At 37.3% G+C, this 19,312-nt stretch overlaps 1 protein-coding gene across 1 annotated transcript in view; it reads right to left on the reverse strand.

Annotated features, from left to right (window-relative positions):
• RSRC1 (arginine and serine rich coiled-coil 1) overlaps window positions 1–19,312 on the reverse strand; it is a 179,267-nt gene that overhangs the window by 121,706 nt on the left and 38,249 nt on the right. The window lies entirely within an intron of this gene.

The following is a 19,312-nucleotide window of genomic DNA, read 5'->3' on the forward strand; positions in this document are numbered from 1 at the left end:
TATTTATTAAAATAGAAAGAGAAATGTTACTTATGGACATCCAAGAAGATAAGTAGGATGGAGCACAGAATTTCCTGTTACCTGTATTCTTTTCTGCTTTCCTTCCTCTCTGTATCATGCCCACCACTGAAAAGAAATGAAAGCTAAACTGCACTGCAAGTAAAAGCAGCCAAACAGCAAGAGCTTAAACGCAGCAATGAGAGCTAAAATATGTCAGTCCAGCCTTGTATGTAATGGAAAGGGAAAAACAACTGAGAAGAGTTGGTGGGAAGAGAAAAACAGTTTAAAATTCTTAACAAGCTGCAATATGGAACATTCAACATAGCTCTTCTGTGATTTTTTTTTTTTTTTTTTTAATTTGCTTTACTCTGTACTTCATTGAAAATAAGCAAGCAAAACCTCCAATATTTCCAATTAATATCGGTACAGCTATTTCTCAGGAAGAGAGATCTATTTTATAAACGTTAAAGTTAATGGAAATAGCTCTCAACAAGCTCTGGGGCCTAAGGCTTGTTTTGGTTTTTTTTAAACAAATTAATTGGTGGATTTTAGTATTTTGTCCTCCTCTATACAAAACACATCCTGACCTTTTAAATAAGATTTACTGTCTTCCACTACATATAAACCCCTACCTTCTCTTCCATCTTCATGCTCCTGACTTACAGAGGACCTGCCATAAATTAACTCCCAGTAGAAACTAATGCTGCAACATTATCTAAAATTTCATACAGAGATTGTGCCATATGATGTTTTTTAAACACCATTTAACATGGTCAGGATATAAAGGTTTTTAATTTCACATCAGAATTCCTAAAAAAAATTAGATAAATTAAACAATTGCACACAGCTGAACCTCTGTGACTGACAGCTCAGTAGGTCTGTGTCTCTATTACAGTACAAAACCAAGATTCTTGTGAAGAACAACATCCAGGTTCTTTTACAGACAAGTGCTCAGATTCTTCCTGAGCTGTGTTGTCAGTGGATGATCCATAGTATAAATATTGTTAGTGGCTGACAACTACTTACTGCCAAAATTTGATAATTTAAAAAATTAAAAAAAAAAATCAGGCCCCTTCTTTCTGTACTAGCTCAGCTCTCACTTTCCCCTCCCTGACTGCCTCAGTATGTCTGCAAGCATGCACAAACCCTGGTTTACTCCAGCCCCAGCCCCTCGGTACCCGCCCCATGGATTCACAGAGCCTCCCAAGGCACCAGCCACCTTCACACTCCTCTCTGTGGGCTCAAAGTAAATCACCCTCTTCTTACATGGCTACTGAAAGAGGAGAGAATTTTTGTGCATGTACAAGGAGGAGAAAAGGAGAAAATAAAAAGGAAAAAGGGAGATGGCAGAGACAGACATATGAAACCTTTTCACTCCTCCTGTCCCTGCAGAGATATAGGAAGCATTCCCTATCACACAGTGCTAAACTTTCCTATAAACCCATTGTGTGTATTTCTTTAATATTTTTCAAAGCACCGAGCAATGCCCACCTGACAAGAATCAATGGGAAAAAAAACCTTTTCCCTCTTTGACACAACATGATCCCATTAAGCAGCCTCAAAAGATTCTGATCTGAGCAGAAAAGTCAGACCTTCCTGATCAATTCCTTAATCCATTTTGAGAGAACGGACTGATCTTGCTTTTCAATTTCAGTCCAGGAAAAAAAATCATTCCCAACGTAATTCACCATTAAATGGGCCTTGTCTTACAAGAACTTCAGCTGCTGGAAGCAGATGAGGAGCAAGTCAGAATCCAGGAGAATCACCAGCGCATCTAACATGCTTCCTCTGGGTCTTTCCATTTCTACCCTGAAAAAGTCACTCAAAGCATTTGCCAGTCTTATCCTTCATGGATCTTTGAAGACATTGCTTTTAGCACCATAAATCATGCAAAAATTGATGCCTGAAGTGGAAATGATTCCCAGACTTTTCCTTCAGAAAAACTTCAATTCATTAGGTTACCACTGGGGTTGCCATAATCTATAAAAAAAGGGAATAAAACCAACATGATGCTGAAGTAATGTTGCCACAATAAAATGTGGTGCAGGCTGGAGATACTACACTCTACATATGTTGGCAGATTCTGCTACAGAACTGAAGATGTTTTATTCCAAAATTGGATAAGATGCTGTGAATAGAGAGGAGAAATGAAGAGCATGTGCACCTGCTATATTCTGAACTCTCTTATGGAAATCAGACTCAAAAATTGAGCACGTATGCTCAAAAATTGAAGATTTGGGTTGGGCAGTCTTCTCCATGGGAAGATCTGAGTACCTTCCCACTTCAATGGATAATTCTTCTAATGAAATGGTGTTAATGTAGAGAAACATGCTCCACTTGCTTCCTTAGCAGTGCCCAACTAAACCTATGCAATGAAGATTACTCCACCAGCCCTAGACTGCCCTGGATCCTGAGAGAAGGACACCCACCAAGGACAGGTTGCTGTTGGCAGCAGCTGGAATACATGCAAGCAGAAAGTTAGCTTGTGACACTTTTATGTTTCCAGTCTTAATTGCAAGTGATCAGAACCACCTGATGTTTTAGGCCTCTTGCCTCCTCAAGTAGCTGCTTCTTAATGCCATCTCCTACAGCAGCAGACAAATAATGACAGTGAATGAAACAGAAGTATCCAAATGTTTGAGTACTCCAGTTTTGTTTGCAAGATAGGAGAAACAATAATGCAAAGGATTAGCATTTAAAAAAAAAATAGGTTTGAACTGATTAAAACATAAATTTGTAACCTTGAGGTCTCTTCAGTACTACAGACAACATTTAATGGACCACAAGCTCTGCCTTGAACTAAAAAACACTCTGTAGAATTACAGCATTCATTTATTTACAGATTCACTTGTATTTTTAGTTTTTCCTCTATTTCATTTAGTAACGATGGCTAAAACTTCTACAGTAACAAAAAGACCAAACAGATCTCCAAATGCAACTTTTGCCTATACACCCAGCGTGGGGACACAAGAGGAAAAGGACAGGGGAGGGAAGGGACTACTACTACTCCTGAGTAAGAATCCTGCCCAGCACAGAACCAGGAGATGCCAAGGATGAAACCAGAGCCTGGAAGTAAATTTACATTCTTTCCAGTTTTCTAAACATACGTAACAGACATGTGGAATCACGCGTCAAAATCTACAACAGATCTGCCTTCTGCCTTTTAAAGCAACATGCAAATAGTTTCTTTTGATACATTTCATTGAAGAATTTCTTTACCAAAACCTGTTACTACGTTAATGTTCCCAATTTGTTTTTTTCTTCATTCAACAATTTAGATTGCTTCACTTCAGTTTTTCATATTCATTTATAATTCCAAACAACAACAAAAAGGCTCAAGATTAGATTGGTATTAGAAATACTTCCTTTAAAACAAAGATGTTCCTCCTTCCCTTCCTAATCAAAAGAAATAGGTGTTTTATAATGTCCATAGCAGTAAGTTCAATTCCAGCAAAAACATTCTTTATCCAAAAAAACCAAGGTGAAACAGAGAGTGTTTAATATTTTAATGTGAAACTGAATTTTACTTTACAATGGCATGCATTTTGGATGGGTTTTTTACTTGCATCTTCTTTGCTTGCTCAGAGGAGGCAGTGTTTGTTGTGTTTGTTTTGGTTTTTACCTAAACGATTGCTAGGGACTCCTCTGCTTTAGTTCCATGATAGCAAGACACTGGGTACATGGTTAGGTGATTACTGTATCTCTGCAGTTCAGTGTCTGCAGGGTGTCTGAATGCCACTCTAACTACTTAAACCCAATAAAGAGATTACAGCTCACACTAACTGGATTTTCACAGCTCCGTATCATTCAGTTTGGATTCCTCATGCACAGATTAAGAGAGGCCATTAAAACAATAGTCAGCTGCTCTCAAAGTGGAAGGTGTCTTAGTAAAAAAAAAAACCTATGTGTTTTTATTCAGAGTGTATGCGTGCATGTGCATTTGTACATGTGTAGAAATGAAACACTTTCTGAAAAGAACACTCTGTATTTAAGGAATTATTCAATTTAAAAACCCAAGATAATGCAAATTATATAGTTATAAAAAGGACAATCATGGTGGTTGGCAGTTTTAAGGACCGGATAGTTTTGAAAATTTTACACAGCTTAAAAGAATGTGTGTCTTTGAAGATACTGCCTTCAAATGCATTCCAAAACCTATTTCTGTAAATATGGAGAAATATAATTCCCTCAACATAGTACATGAATTTAGCAGGGAAGCTAATTTAACAAGCATCTCTAACTGACAGTCTGAACTACAAAACTTGAACACAAAATTTATATTTTTGTACTTGGTACAAAAAGTACTTAGTGAATGAAAATGAAACTGTTCCTCTGTGGGTAAAAACTACTTACTTTCTAGATTCAGTGGTTCTCTGACATCTTCTGTACAGTTGTGCTCCACAGCTTACGCACGTGTACTATCCACACTGGGTTTTTTACAGCTGTCTGGTAGTGAAAGGAAAAGAAATCATACCATATGCTGCTGTCTCAATGTCACAGCCCATTAAATAAATGGCCATCCTTTTTAGTCTTAAAAGGGGATTTTTAGCAAACAAAAAGAAAAACGAGGCCAACACAGCTCAGACGACAATAGCAACAAATCTAGGTCAAAGGCAAGTGACCCTAGAGCTACTCTGGGCACATGGACGTCTCTGTCCTTTTCAGGGGGAAACTCTTACTCTACTTCCCATTAACTTTTGGCTGACTTTGTAGAGGAAATTGTCCTCATTTGGCTTTTCAGTGGCTTCCTTCTAGTTTCCAACACCTGAACATTTTTCGTCAGCAAAGCTAATCAACTCATTTTTCTAGCATCCTTAAAATGCTCATATGTACCATTGGCACCTTGCGTCCTGGATACTCTCATGAATCTTTCTCTTGAGCATCTGGATGGGAAGTAGTCCAAACTACTCAATACCTTTTCCATCAGAAAATAAGAATTCTGAAAGGGCAAGTTATGAAATCTGTCTGCATACAACAGATCTCAAAGGACCACCATGAGTACAAGGTGACTTCTTCAGTTACCTATATATTTGGATCCTGCCTGCAGTAATATGAGGCATTTATAATCAGCAGGTACCACACTTTAAGCATTTTGCTATATGTAATAACTGCAAAACCACTCTAGTGCATGATCTTCATGATAGCAACATTTAATCAGTTGTAAACCTATGAATGAGGACTAAGTATGTGCTATCTATACATTTCTAGATGAGAATTCTATTAAGAGAACTCGTGAGGCAGCATGAGGACCCCTGTCCCTGAAAATCTCCAGGATGGGTATGAGAATGAATAGGCTTCCTGACAAATCCATCATCTACTTCCATAGTTTCTGGACAAAAACTGCTCTCCCATTTTGTTCTGCTCTCAGGTGTGCAAGCAGATCTCAGCCAATGTAAACACCAGGTTTTCTTTGTGTCTATGAAGTTTAGCATCACTTTGGAATGCATGGGTTCTGAGAAATAAACATTAGTAAATGCGTCCACTTCGTGAAAGGCTGAGAAAAGCCGTAACATGGTATTGCCATCCAAACATCTCATAGCAAATAAAAATGCCCCTTCTGCCTATAGAGTGAGCAAGACAACCATCATTCAACTACTGAAGGAATAAACTTTAAAAATACAAAGACAAAATTGTAATGACTAGAGATAGAACGCAGACACTTTTGTATTAAAAAAATAAAATCTAGCAATCATTTGATGGACAACTTTCCCAAAATGCTACATCATAACCCATACCACCTGAGCGTTCAGACAATTTCTTCTACATTCTTCACTCACATGCAAGGTCTCACTGTCTTTTGCCACAGAGTCCTCGATGAGAGAACTGTTGCGATGCATTGCTACAAGATCAACCACTACTACAATATTCATCCATATGATTTCACTTCTGCATTTAAGAGAGATTAAAAAGCACCAGGACATCTGTCTGGAAGATCTGTCCCCATTTGCTTTTTCCCTTGAGATTCTCACTACAGAAGTCCAAACAAAATATGGAAGTTTAAGAAATTTTTATAAAAATGGTTAGAAATACTGATCTTTGCTCTACAACAAGCGCTAAAAGAAGCACAGGTCACATCTGTTTTTATTATTGCAGCTTTCAAATGCGGTGATAAAGATTGTGTCAACATGGTGAAGGCATATGAAATTATCCTTTAGGGCAGTATGTATATCTAAGATTTGAGGAAGAAGTAATATAAAGACAACAAAATTTGAATTATTCCTTTTCAATGAGATGCCTCAGACTACAATTCTTTCTGGAAGAAAAGTATCAAAAGTGCAATTTTTTTACCTTACACTACGGCGGTGATCAGTTAAGACCTGCACCTCATGAGGTAGCATAATATAGGAGGAGTTCTTCCATACAGGATTGGAAAACATGGGGAGGGGTAAGACAGGGATCTGAAATAATGGTACTCTTTCCTCACAATTTCCAAAACTTATTTAACTTTTATTACAGAATTCTGGCTAAGGAAAAAAAAAAAATGCCAAAGTAATTTGTTTTTGTTTTTTATAAAGAAATTGAAATTTTTTCCATGTAGTCAATTCTCCAGTTCAAAATAACAAAATAATCAACTGCAGAAGGTTTCCCTACCATAAGTTATGTTATACTTCACATTTCTACATTTTGAGTCCTTCTGGAATTAGCAGAGATGAATGTTTTAAAACAGAATAGCGTGAATCCCGTATGCAGGCCAGCTGGATTTTGTTAGCGTTTGATCATACTAGAATTTTACTATGCTTCCATTTTAATTATGTTTTTAGTTTTTCTCTTCATGAATGTTTATGATATAAAACAATACAAATAGGAACTAGTGATTGTTCTTACTGGCATACTCTGTGGGGAAGTACATCAGCCCCTTGTACTATTTGCTGATGCTTAGCTATGGAAAGGGTCGAGTATCTACTGAGACACTTCCTGGTGAGAAAAATAACACAATGTTATTAATCCCTTGAAATTCAGAGGTTATAAACACTAACAGTTATCCTTACTAATTACAATAGTTGGTAATTATTTAATTAGTAACAGAAAAAAAGATGTTTCAGGAAAAGGTGAGCTACCACGTAGTCACATTTACTCAGCTTTTTTCTTCCATGCATTGCTCCCTTTTAAACACTCTGATAAAAAAAGATTATGTTTTTTCCTTATATATAGTATTACATTACAACTCTCCTGCCTACAGCTTATTTTAAGGCAATTGTCATATAAGTTGTGGTAAGACATCCCTGCCTCCCATTGAGAATCTAGAGTGCCGGCAGACTGCGTAGTCGCTTGCTAACACAAGCAAAGGGCAGAATGATGGTAAGTGGCAGAAATTGAGGAATGTGAATGAGGGTTAAAGTGAGCAGCACTCATCTGCTTCTTTTCCAATGCTGGGTAAAAGGAGACTAGATTTCTCTCAAGGAAAAACTACAAATAAACTGGTCAACAAAATTGAACATTTCAAGGGTGACAACTAGTTAACTGATAGAAACTGAAGGTAGTTAGTTTCCATCCAAGGAACTTTCATATCAAAACATTGAGGACCACACTTGCCTGAGCACCCACAGCTGCTCCTCCATGCTACAGGAGATACAGCTGACACAGGTCTGCTCTTCTTTAGCATTGGTTTTACAGAAGGCAGCAGAAATACTCTTAAAAACCTCAATCAGTGTGTGCTCCCCAACTAGTTCAAGCAAACCCTTGTAACCAGAATAACAGTAAGTCAGGCACAAACATTGCTGGAGAAAAAGAGAAAGACAACAAGAGATAGAAAGAAAGGTAAAAGCAGTAAAAATAAAGAAATAAAGGGGGCATTTTGTTTTGATTTTGTTTCTGCATAAATAACTCTCTTGCCACGATAATACATCTTAAAGAAAGATGTATTGAAAGCCCACTCCATAGGAAGTGAAAGCAATTGGCTGGCAGTGAAAGATACCCCAAGTCAGATAATAAGCTTCTAAAATTTTATGAGAAGTTGAACCCCTTTATCTGCTATTCTTCAAGGAGCTACCAAAATAAATTACTGTAACTAATAAGTACTATCAGACATCTTAAAACTTCATTATAACAACCTCTCAGCAGCGTGACTATAGCTGTTATAAAGTCCTCATAATTTAGTCCAGACACTGAAAATAAAAACCACTCGGATTAAGGAAAGATTTTTCCCCTCTGACAAAAGAGCAAAGACAACTCTACTATAAGTACTCAAACTATTTTCCAACACAGGACTGAAGTAGATTGGTTTCAGCATTCAAAATGCATTCTCCAATTTTAAACAGATTTTAAAGAAGTTCTACAATTTTTCTACTAATTACTGTGTTTAATATGGACATATGGCCACAGAGTCTACTATTCTTGAACAGGGCATTTTCACTAGTGACACTGTTCATTCCCACTGTAGATAAGGGTCTGTCATAATTTTATTATAAGCACCTACTCTAGGATGCTTATAACTCAACAACAAAAATATGATCAAGGTTGAAACATGGCATGCAAGATTTCAGCCCAGACACAATCCTTCTTTATTATGTTTTGAATCAAAACTTACAAAAAGTATGCCATTTTTTCTTTTGAACTCTTAAACTGCAAAATAAACACAATGTGCTTTCACTATACTACCCTCATAAGCCTCTTTAAAATAAGTTTTAAAAGACATTCCAAATAATTAAAAATAACTCATGAATTAGAGACCGAGAGCAGTGCAAATTAAACAAGCATTGTAGCACCCTGAACATCAATTTATATTTGCACATTTCTGCTACTTGATAAATGTATTTTGTCATGTAAGATTTTAAAGAAAAGGTCTTAGAGTGGCAAAAATCAGTCTCAGTGTGACAAAATCCCATTTGTAAGTGAATAGAGATGATTGAACACAAATACCTTAGGCCAACAACTACAGAGATTATGTTTTGGAACCAGCATGTGCATAATTGGATCAGATAAACGCTAACATTTTACAGATTTTGAGAGCCACCTCTTGTCACCATGGACAGTATGGGAAGTGATAAGCTACCCGTCCTTCTTATTGTCTAACCCATTAACATAAACATGTTGCACCCAGAGGAATTGTTCCTGACCTGAATTTAAGCCTGATGATTGTTGAGTGTGTGTTAGACCTGATGAAGGTTTCACGTCCTTAAAAGCATGACCATTTTTCCCTACTTACACCAGTTAGTCTAAAAGGAGGATATTATTTTTCCCAGCCAACTCTGCTTCTCGTACAACTGCTTCTTGTATAACCTTAAATTGTCATGGCTACAGCAGCACAACTCTTAGATTAAGTAAGAAGATTTATGAAAATTTTGTGCCGAACACCTCTGTATCACCAATACTATTCAGGCTGTAGTGTCATGTTAAAAAGCATTTGGAAATTACATTAGCAATGGCAGACCCACCTCCTACCTCTCATTTTTCTCTGCTGACATAACCCTTTTTAGGACCATGGTAGGAGGCAGATGAAGAAAGACATTCTTTCTCTGAAAGCAACAGAAAAGCAGCAATAAAAAACTATAGAAGAATTTTTTTTTTTAAGTCCTCTTTATAGACAGGAAAGCTTTTTTCAAATTTATTCACCACAATAATAAATAGCAGTTGCAGATTCTTTGCATTTTAGAACTTTTTTCTAATAAACAAACTCTGTAAGAATATGTACTAATTTCATACACTTGGAAAAAAAAGAAAATTACTGTCAGTCTCCAAAAACAGTAGCACATGCAGCAGATGAAACACCTTGCAGACAGTAACTGAGATCCAGTGCTCACAACATACCAGAGGCAGCAACTGCCAATATCACGTCTGTATAGAGCAGAGATAAGATGCACTGCCCCAGCCCTGCTTTGAAGGAGAGGCTTGCCACAAGCAAGCAGGTTACCTTTATTGAACATGTACATCACAAGCTCCTCCTTTCCTGCTAGCCCCAAGACGTTAGCCAATGCAGGAGCAAAAACAGCTTTAGCTTTCCTTAAGCCATGCAGTGTTGCTGGAGCTAGAAGTCAGCGGCCATAGCAGCGCCAATTAGGCCTAAAGTATGCATTAGTTACAAAGAACAGGAGATTTTTCTGTAATATGACATGATTACAAAATTAGGATTACAGATATTTTCAATAAAAATGCTGGTGAACATTCACACAAAGGGAATTTGTTATGTAGGCACAATAGTATCTTTTGGAAGTTGAGTATCTTGGCTGTAGAAATTCTGAAAGGGATTAAACAATAACATGAATTAACTTCTTGCTAAATCATAACTGTTTGATGTGTCCTACGGTAAATTTGCTTAAATGTACTAGTATAACTCAAAGGATCCAAGACTTTTCCCCTTTCTTCCTAATTAAGGGATGGGGCAAACCCTCTGATTTCAGGCTGGAAAAAGTTTGGTTTACAATAGAAGTGCTTCAAAACAAAAATACATCACTGGTAGAATGAAATACTCCTTAAATATGAATAATCAATCGTGCTTTACTCTAAAGTACTATGTTATCAATTAAATATAGTACTGTATTTTTGTCAAAAGGAAGTGTGGTTTATACTGCAAAGACTACCCTAATAATTCCTAACTTTCTCAGCAAATAGTCTTAAATGCAAGAGTTTATGCTGATATGCATGGAGCTATAAAAAAATTTAGGTATTAGTCCCTACTATTAAGTCAGCATTTAATTTACAAATGCTAGCCTATTCCATCATTATGGGACCATAATAAACCACTGCTAAAACCAAGCAGAATCAAAACGAAAAAATGTTCATGTGATCTGTCAAAGGAAAGTTTCTCAGAATAAACAATTTTAAGATAAATTTACTTGCTTATTAAAGGCCAAGTGTTTCACAGTTCTTCAGTGTAACGCACAACCAAAACGTGCTAGAGGTATCTTTCCTTCCAATCAAACATTTACCCTTCGCCACTGGTGAAAGGCAACAAGATCTCTTTACAACACCTCGTCTTTTTCAATAAATTTTGCATGAAAACATGTTACCCAAGCGCAAAGTTGCCTGCTGTCACATTGGAAGTATGATAAATGTTTAATGAAAACAACACCACACAGCTTGGTGTCAGACAACAGCTATCACACAGTCCTGCTTTGATCTGAACAGACACTTAAAAGGAGTTCTGAGCACGCTTTGCACCACAGAACTCTATAACCTATATGCAAATAAAAGAAAATTACCATAAATTACTTCCTACTGCATAGCACGGAAAGAGGTAAGAAAAAAAATCAACCACGACAAGCTCCAGGAGTGTCTGACTGCTGTCAAACTCTGAGAAGTCCAATATTCCCAATTTACTTCCAATGTCCTCTGCCAAGCACTGAAAAGCTCATCAACAGGCATTTATCACCCAAGTACCGACCGCAGAACCTGCTGGGACACTGCCAGGGCTGAGCACAAAAAATAAAACTGCTTTGGTTAAATGCCACTGAAAAAGGTCCCCTAGACAGAGGGACCTCAGCAAATATTTAAAGACCTAACATATGGAATTAAAAGGAAAAATGAAGACTATATTTGAAAAAATAACTCTTCAGCTCTGTAATATCTGTCAATTATTTAAGAAGCTGTGAAACAGTTAATGCACAAATGTATTGATAGCCTTATTAAGTATCAGAAACTAAAATGGTGGTTGGGCTTGATTAATGGCACAACACTTCTTTTTTCATAACAACTGAGAAGCCGCTCTTAATTTATTCCATTAAAAATTGTCAAAAACACTTTAAAAAGTAATCCAAAATTCCGCTACTAAGAAAGCTAGGGTGAAACCCATAAATCTAGTAAAAGTTATTTAAAGCTAACAAGTTTTTAGTAGGTTTTTTCCCCCCAGTTCAACAATGAACAACGATCCTTATGAAAAGCATGTCTCAGAATGCCAGAACTTGCATGTTTTTAAGCTAATCAAGACTTTAAACATCAAAATTCAACAGCACACACATACAGGTCAATGAAAACATGTATGCAAGTTGTTTTAAAACAAGTGAATCAAAAAAAAGCATAAGTAAAAGATTAATGTAATGCTTTGATTAGCAAAAAAATTACTGGAAAAAATATTCTAGTGGTATAACTACATGTTTAGGTAATTCAGTACTATAAAACACTTCACTTTTGAACACTTTGACATCCGGAGATTACTAGCATGCGAAAGTTGCTGGTTTAAATGTGGGATGTGGGAAAGCTCACTCACTCCATTAGTGACTGAGCTTTCACAGCAGCCTGCAAGCCATGATTTGCAGTCATCAGGTCCACCTTGTGGAATGTGACAGAAATATGTCGCACAAGGACCACACAGCACACCCCATCCATGGCCAAAAACCCAGCCTCACCCCTCCCTGTGAATGACATGGCCATTTTAACAAAGCCTGGAGGCACTTGATGACAAGTTTCATACGTCACTGATCTAGTCCCTCAAGTCATGATTTAACAGAACTATGTACCATTATTTTTAGAAATACTAAAAATATATGTATTTCCCAGATTTTATACCACCTTAGAGGAACAGGTTAGGAACAGTTACTTATGTTGATACCTTTAAAGTATCACAGAAAATATCTCATTGCATATATAAGACAAAACTGCAGTGCTAATAAGCTTGTCAAATAAGCCACCTTACAACATTTAGAAAAAACCCCTCACAATCTATAGTGCATTTTTAGAAGGTCACTAATGTCCAAGACTCGGCATACAGTCTAGCTAATACTATAGTAGCAATTCATATACCATACAATAAAGAACAAAGCTTTCAAACTGGACTGCTGTATTAAGCTTTGAAGCCAAAGAAACATCGGAGAGGAAGACGGGTTGCTGTATTTCATTACAAGCAAATAATTGCTGCTTTCCAGTGAACATGATATATCACTTCTTAAAACAAGTCACAAATGAAGGAAAAAGAAGGAAACAAAATGTGTGTCAGGTGCTAGAAGTCTAAAAGACAGTGATAAGGAAGTATCCCATAGGTGCCATGGGTGTATAAAATAAAAATTACATTCTGGGACTGGCTAGAAGCCTGCTTTAGTCTTATCTAAGGGGACACCAGAATAAAAAAAAAAAAAAAAACATACATATACATCATACTTGCATGTCAGAAAAAGCATGCTAAGATTCTTTCATCTTAGGGAGGCAATGGTATATGAGCCTAAGGCACCTGGAGACCTCACTAGCAAGGATCAGAAGGAACTGATGCTTGGACCTCTTCCAACCACAGTCTTGATGTAGAGCTCAAGTAATACTTGTGCTGTTGTAACAGCAGAAAGCTGGTTTGATTGCCTGTAACTTATCTTTTCTAAATATAGTACTTTCAATAAATTAGCATTTGATCAATAATCCAGACTGTATCTAGCACCTTGTTTTCCTATTTTGCTGGGACAGAATCTTTTTCAATAGGAAGAAAGGATTCTGTAATAAAAACCCCACTGTCATTAGTTCAAATCTTATTTTTAAGCATATGTTTCTCTCCAGAAATTAGTGCAATTCAGCTTTACCAAACAACAAGATTTTTTTTTTTTTTTTAATCAGATTGATAGGACAAAGTATATCATTATACTTCCAGGAGAACTATCACTAATTTTCCTATACTCAGTCAAAACCACACAGCAAGGGCCTACTCTGAGAACTGCAACTCTGTCGTGGTTTAATCCCAGCCAACAACTAAGCACCACACAGCCGCTCGCTCACTCCCCCTCCACAGTGGGATGGGGGAGAGAATCGGAAGAGTAAAAGTGAGAAAACTCGTGGGTTGAGATAAAGACAGTTTAATAGGTAAAGCAAAAGCCATGCACGCAAGCAAAGCAAAACAAGGAATTCATTCACTCCTTCCCATCGGCAGGCAGGTGTTCAGCCATCTCCAGGAAAGCAGGGCTCCATCACACGTAACCGTTAATTGGGAAGACAAACGCCATCACTTCGAATGTCCCCCCCTTCCTTCTTCTTCCCCGAGCCTTATATGCTCAGCACAACATCTATGCTATGGAATATCCCTTTGGTCAGCTGGGGTCAGCTGTCCCAGCTGTGTCCCCTCCCAGCTTCTTGTGCACCCCCAGCCTGCTCACTGGTGGGGTGGTGTGAGAAGCAGAAAAGGCCTTGACTCTGTGTAAGCACTGCTCAGCAGTAACGAAAACATCCCTGTGTTATCAATGCTGTTTCCAGCACAAATCCAAAACATAGCCCCATACTGGCTTCTATGAAGAAAATTAATTCTATCCCAGCCAAAACCAGCACACACTCCCTTCTTGGTAAGCCACTGGAAATTAAACCCAACCTGTCCCATTCCTTTGATGCAGAGACAAGGCTCTTCCCTTTTTATTCAGTGACGTTTTCTGATCAATGCTATCCCTTTTTTTGTTTTAGCCCAGAGTGCATACTCTTGCATAAGATTAATTTTTGCAAGGGAAGAAAATGAAACCAAGAAAAGAAAAGCAGGAAATGGGACAGCCAAATGTAGGACCTGATAAACTACTTTGGCAGAACAATGAACACTAAAGTTTTCCTTTTTTCAAATAAACAAAAATTTAATAAAAAAAATCACTAGACTAAAACTTATTGGTAAGAACTAGACACCAGATGTTGACTACGCATTATAAAGTTTTGCAGAGTTAACGGAAAATGATAATGCATCACAAAATGTATATTGGTCCTTATTTTATCAGTTCCATTTTATTTATAACACTTCATAATATATTGGTGGATATAGTGTGTTCTTTAAAAATTACAAAGGTGTGGTAACACCTCGATACAGCACTTGTCAGTTAAACTTTCATGAGAACAGGAAAGCCAACCATGTGTGTGCTAATTACAAAGTATGAGCACTGGTAGAGTTTTAGTATAGTAACGGTCCAAAGCAATAATGCGCACATCACTACTGCAGTCATGGGTCATAACTAGAGAACAATATTGTTACTACAAACAGAGAAATATGATTTGAAACTTGGCCTGGGAGACTGGATGAATAGAAAAGGCTGCAAGGCCAAGCAAGTGCTTTTACTTTGGAAATGCTGGCAACATTTATTCAGAAAAAGCCATACCATGTATCTATTTCTTTTTATATCCTTCCAGGCAATAAAGCTTTCTCCCATGCACTGCAACAGAAATACAAAACAAAAAAAAAGGGGGAACACAGTTTGAACAACTGCTATGACATTAGGAGGCCAAAGCAGCAAAAGCAAACTGGTTAGTTCAGATTACTTGCAAAATGGAAGGAAAATAAGTAGCACTGCAGTAGTTGAATACAAACTCGTTAAGAATGTTTCTTGTACCTGCTTGTCATCAGCTTTATTTTGCAAAGATTTTTCATTGGAAATGAAATAATCCTGATAATCTGAAATATGGATCTTTTTTTATGAATATTTAGGGTGTGCTGCTGGGATGCTTTCCGAGTTTGCATTGCCTTACCTTTTAAGTGAGTACAAAACTATTTCAAAGCTTGACAGACTGCTCTCAATGCCAGGTTTTTTCACCAAGTACTGTCAGATGCTGTAAATGAGCTTCCCAGCCCAAATTCAAAGCAGCTGTTACCACAATCTCCCTCCATAATGGCTGGACAAATAGTATATCCCTTAAAACGTTTCAGATTGTAAGAACAGAAGAGTTCAGCTGTTTTGCTATGATTATAATACAGCCTGTCTCCACGAAACAGCTGACACTTCTCCAACATTCAAGAAGTTCTGTGCTCAACCTTAAAGCATCTTCACTGAAACGGAGAATGCCAAAGGATGACGACTGGATTACTATGGCAGAATTTTTTTACTCTTGAAATCTCTCGAGATGTTTACTGTGAAGACAATATCTACTTTGAAAGAACCTAAAAGTTGCCCTGATTTAAAAACCAAACGCAAGCCTCTCCCCCTCACATCTACAAACATATACAAGCCAAGCGCAGAAAAGAAAATTATCATTAGAGTTTATATGAGCTGCAAACAAAAAAACCCATTTGCTCCTTAATTAGTGCAAAAATTGCATTTTGCTTCTCCACTTTAGAGGAACAGTCAAGTCCCAAATCTATGACTACTTATATCAGATAAACCTGCAGGGCTGACAAACTGAAACACCTTCTTTTATGCAAAGTTAAACTATAATGTCAACCAGCACCTAATAATTTGTATTCCGTCTTCTCACAATCTGGCTTTAGGATGATCTTCATTATAGCTTTACAGTAGCTATTTTCAATAAATACATTCCAAACATACATGAATTTAAACTGAAAACTAGATCTGGCACTTGATGTGTCTTGGAGTACCTGTAAGGATCTATTCCAAATAGAGGTCAGAGGACTATTTTTTCCTCTACAGATCCCCTGCTGTTGGAGTTTCTAGAAAGGCTCTGTAGAATAATGTTACTTTCAGTGCTGATCTAGACACTAGATCTAGAAATGCATTAACTTGGAGAGTCGTCTACAACAGATTCCTCTCAGTATTTCACATCCGAGTGTACACCTGACAGTCATTTTTTGCGTCCATTTAGACTTTCTTCCTCATACTTCAGAGAAAAAAAAAGTGAACGACAAGTTGAAAAACCAGCACCATCATTTTGTTATTTACAGGAGAATATGGCAGGAGGAAAAATAAAGTACTTGTTTTTTCCTGTCCAAACTGGATCCAACTTAAAACAAGAAAAAAACCACACATTTTGAGGACACATCACCTATCTCTATTTACTGTCTCTCCGATGAAGACAGCTGACGGAGCAAACCGTTTTAGTGCTTCCTGGTCTACTCCAGCTAATGCTGGAGTCAATTGGGTGAGCTGTGACATTCCAGCCAAGGCAGCGAACTGTTGTGCTGCAGCGGACCAGCATCAGTTGCAGAATCTAAGACACTCGGCTGTGGAGGCAAGCTATAATAAGAGTTATAATTCTAACCATACCCACAAAAGGACATCTGACACCACTACAAGACAAAAATCCTAAATTATAACATACACCCTCAAAAAATATCAGCAAAACCAACTTACTACCTTCTGCTGACCACAGCCAACTACAAAAGGCCTTATAGTTACTGGAAAACAAAAAATTCTATCTTGGTGCTTTCCTCAGAAATGAGCATCAAGACAGAACAAATGAACGATTGACTCTCCCTGCTGCTGCAGGAAACAAAGAAAAAAACACCAGAAGCCAATAGACTTACACAGGCAAAAGGTTCTCTCAGTTTGTGTTGTACCATCCTCCTTCCTGTACATCTATAAACTAAGGACAGCTGAGCTTCCTTGGCCAAGGAGATCTTTTCTTTCCCATACTTTTCACCCAAAAAAGAAAATAAATACATAAATAAATGGTACAGAGGAAGAAAGATGAGAGCTTGGGAGGCTTGAGGAAGCCTCATACAAAAACACAACTGTAAAACATCTTACTTTGCCTTGTGTGTGCTCCAGGAAAATGAGGCCAGGAGAAACTAGCCCTCTTTGTTCCTACACACATGCATTTAAAGGAAAACTGCAGGTTCCTAATTCACTCTCACTGGGGTCTATAACAGAATATTCCGTAGACAAATAATTGTGCAGTAATTGCAAATAGCAATTGCATCAAAGAGGTCTGTCTTCTCTGGGTATTCAAATATGTTGTATTCAAATATGTTGCTTTGCAAAGCCTTCAACAAACAACAATGTGATGCTGATACAGTCTTAAACTTCAGAATGACAAATAACTGTAAAGGGAAAAAGCTTCTCAGATCCATATTCTCTGTACAGATATACTTTGATCACTATTTGATTAAACTGAAAAACATGTTGTTCCCCCTCAGAAAAGTCTATGAAGCACAGATTATATCAACATCATCCTAGGTACATTTCATTTTGTAGTCCAAATAATGCTCCAAGTAAGAAATCCCTGTATAAAGCCTACCAGTCAGTACCTGAGCTCAGAGAAAAATGGACTGATGTCACAAAATGTTTCTATTATCAATTTGTACTCTTTGTCCTAACTACCTTGGAAATGACCCAAACAGGGCATTTTGTTTTCAAATTTAGCATAAGCAATTTTGTAAGTTATCAAAATATACAGATAAATTGCTTGCTTCCAAAAAAATTCTGTGCACTTCTGTGTTCTTCCTACAGCTATCTCATATTGATCCTTGTTATAAAAGGACAAAGTCAGGCAGTATGCTAATAGAGCACTGCTATATACTCCAACATGATTTAAGATGTGCTTCTACACGAAGTCCAGAAAACCTCTCATACACCAAATGTTATGTGCTCAGTATGGATCGTTTCCCTACTTTTCTACTTCAATAATAAAAAAAAACCAACCAAACCAATTTTGGCTGGAACATCCAGGCTCCTCCTCAAGTCTTCTAGAAGTACCAAAAGATATTTGAACTTCAGGTAAATGGGTAAAAGGCATCTTGTTTGGGACTTATCAGACATACTGCAAATGTCTCAGGGGTACTGTTTACATTGAATGCTACTAATTGCTGAAAACATCCACAGCAAAAAGAGACAAATATCCCAAGTGGTTTAGCAAAATGAGGAAAGTATCCCTTAAAATGAATGGAAGATGCCACTCTTGAAGTTCCCAGCAATCTAATGTACTGCAAGTAAGAAAAACACATGCAAATAGCTAATCCTGAATATTTACATAATCAGTGCTATAACCATGGACAAGTAGGTAATGGTATCTGAGAGACTAAATAACTAATATCATCAAGCCATAAAACCAGGGGGGTAATTGTGAGATACCACCACGAACATGGGTGGAGGATGCTACTCTGGAAATTCCCATTTAGCTGTTCAGTGGGAATCCATCAAAGAGAAATTCATGAAATGACACACCAGTGTCTCCCTTTTGAAATCAATCACATAAACAGGGAAAAGATAAACATCACAGTAAAGGCTGCAGGAGATCAAGGTGTATAAAGCAGAGGTAATTACATAAATTACCTTTTCTGAAATCTGTAAAAACAAGATCAACAATCCAGGTCATTTCAAGCAGAAATTAGGTTGTCAGTAGGTTTTGAAAGGCAGTCCATCATTCACCCATAGCAAGTGCTTCTGCTGAAACTACTTTGAGCCACAAATGAAGCCCAATATGAACTTCCGACAATGTAGGGGCGGGGGGGGAGGGGAGAGGGGTGGCAGGAGTTGAACAGTGAAAACCATCTTTTCGTAGGAAATAGTCTTTGTACTTTCCAATACTCCTCATTTTTTCCTTAAATTGTAGTTATTACGTATTGGAAAACTATTTATACTAACCAATTGAAGAAAGTTATTTAACATATTTGCAAATCATGGGGAAAAAAAGAATTGTAAATTACACCATCATTTAGTTTGAAATGTTGTCATGTTCCAGAATTTTAAAATACTGACTCACGCTATTCAAAGATTTTAAATAATTTCCACTTAGTTTATATAAAATATCACGTACTATAAAGCAA

This window comes from Aptenodytes patagonicus, chromosome 6, assembly GCF_965638725.1.
Source record: "Aptenodytes patagonicus chromosome 6, bAptPat1.pri.cur, whole genome shotgun sequence".
In the NCBI taxonomy this organism is placed as follows: Eukaryota; Metazoa; Chordata; class Aves; order Sphenisciformes; family Spheniscidae; genus Aptenodytes; species Aptenodytes patagonicus.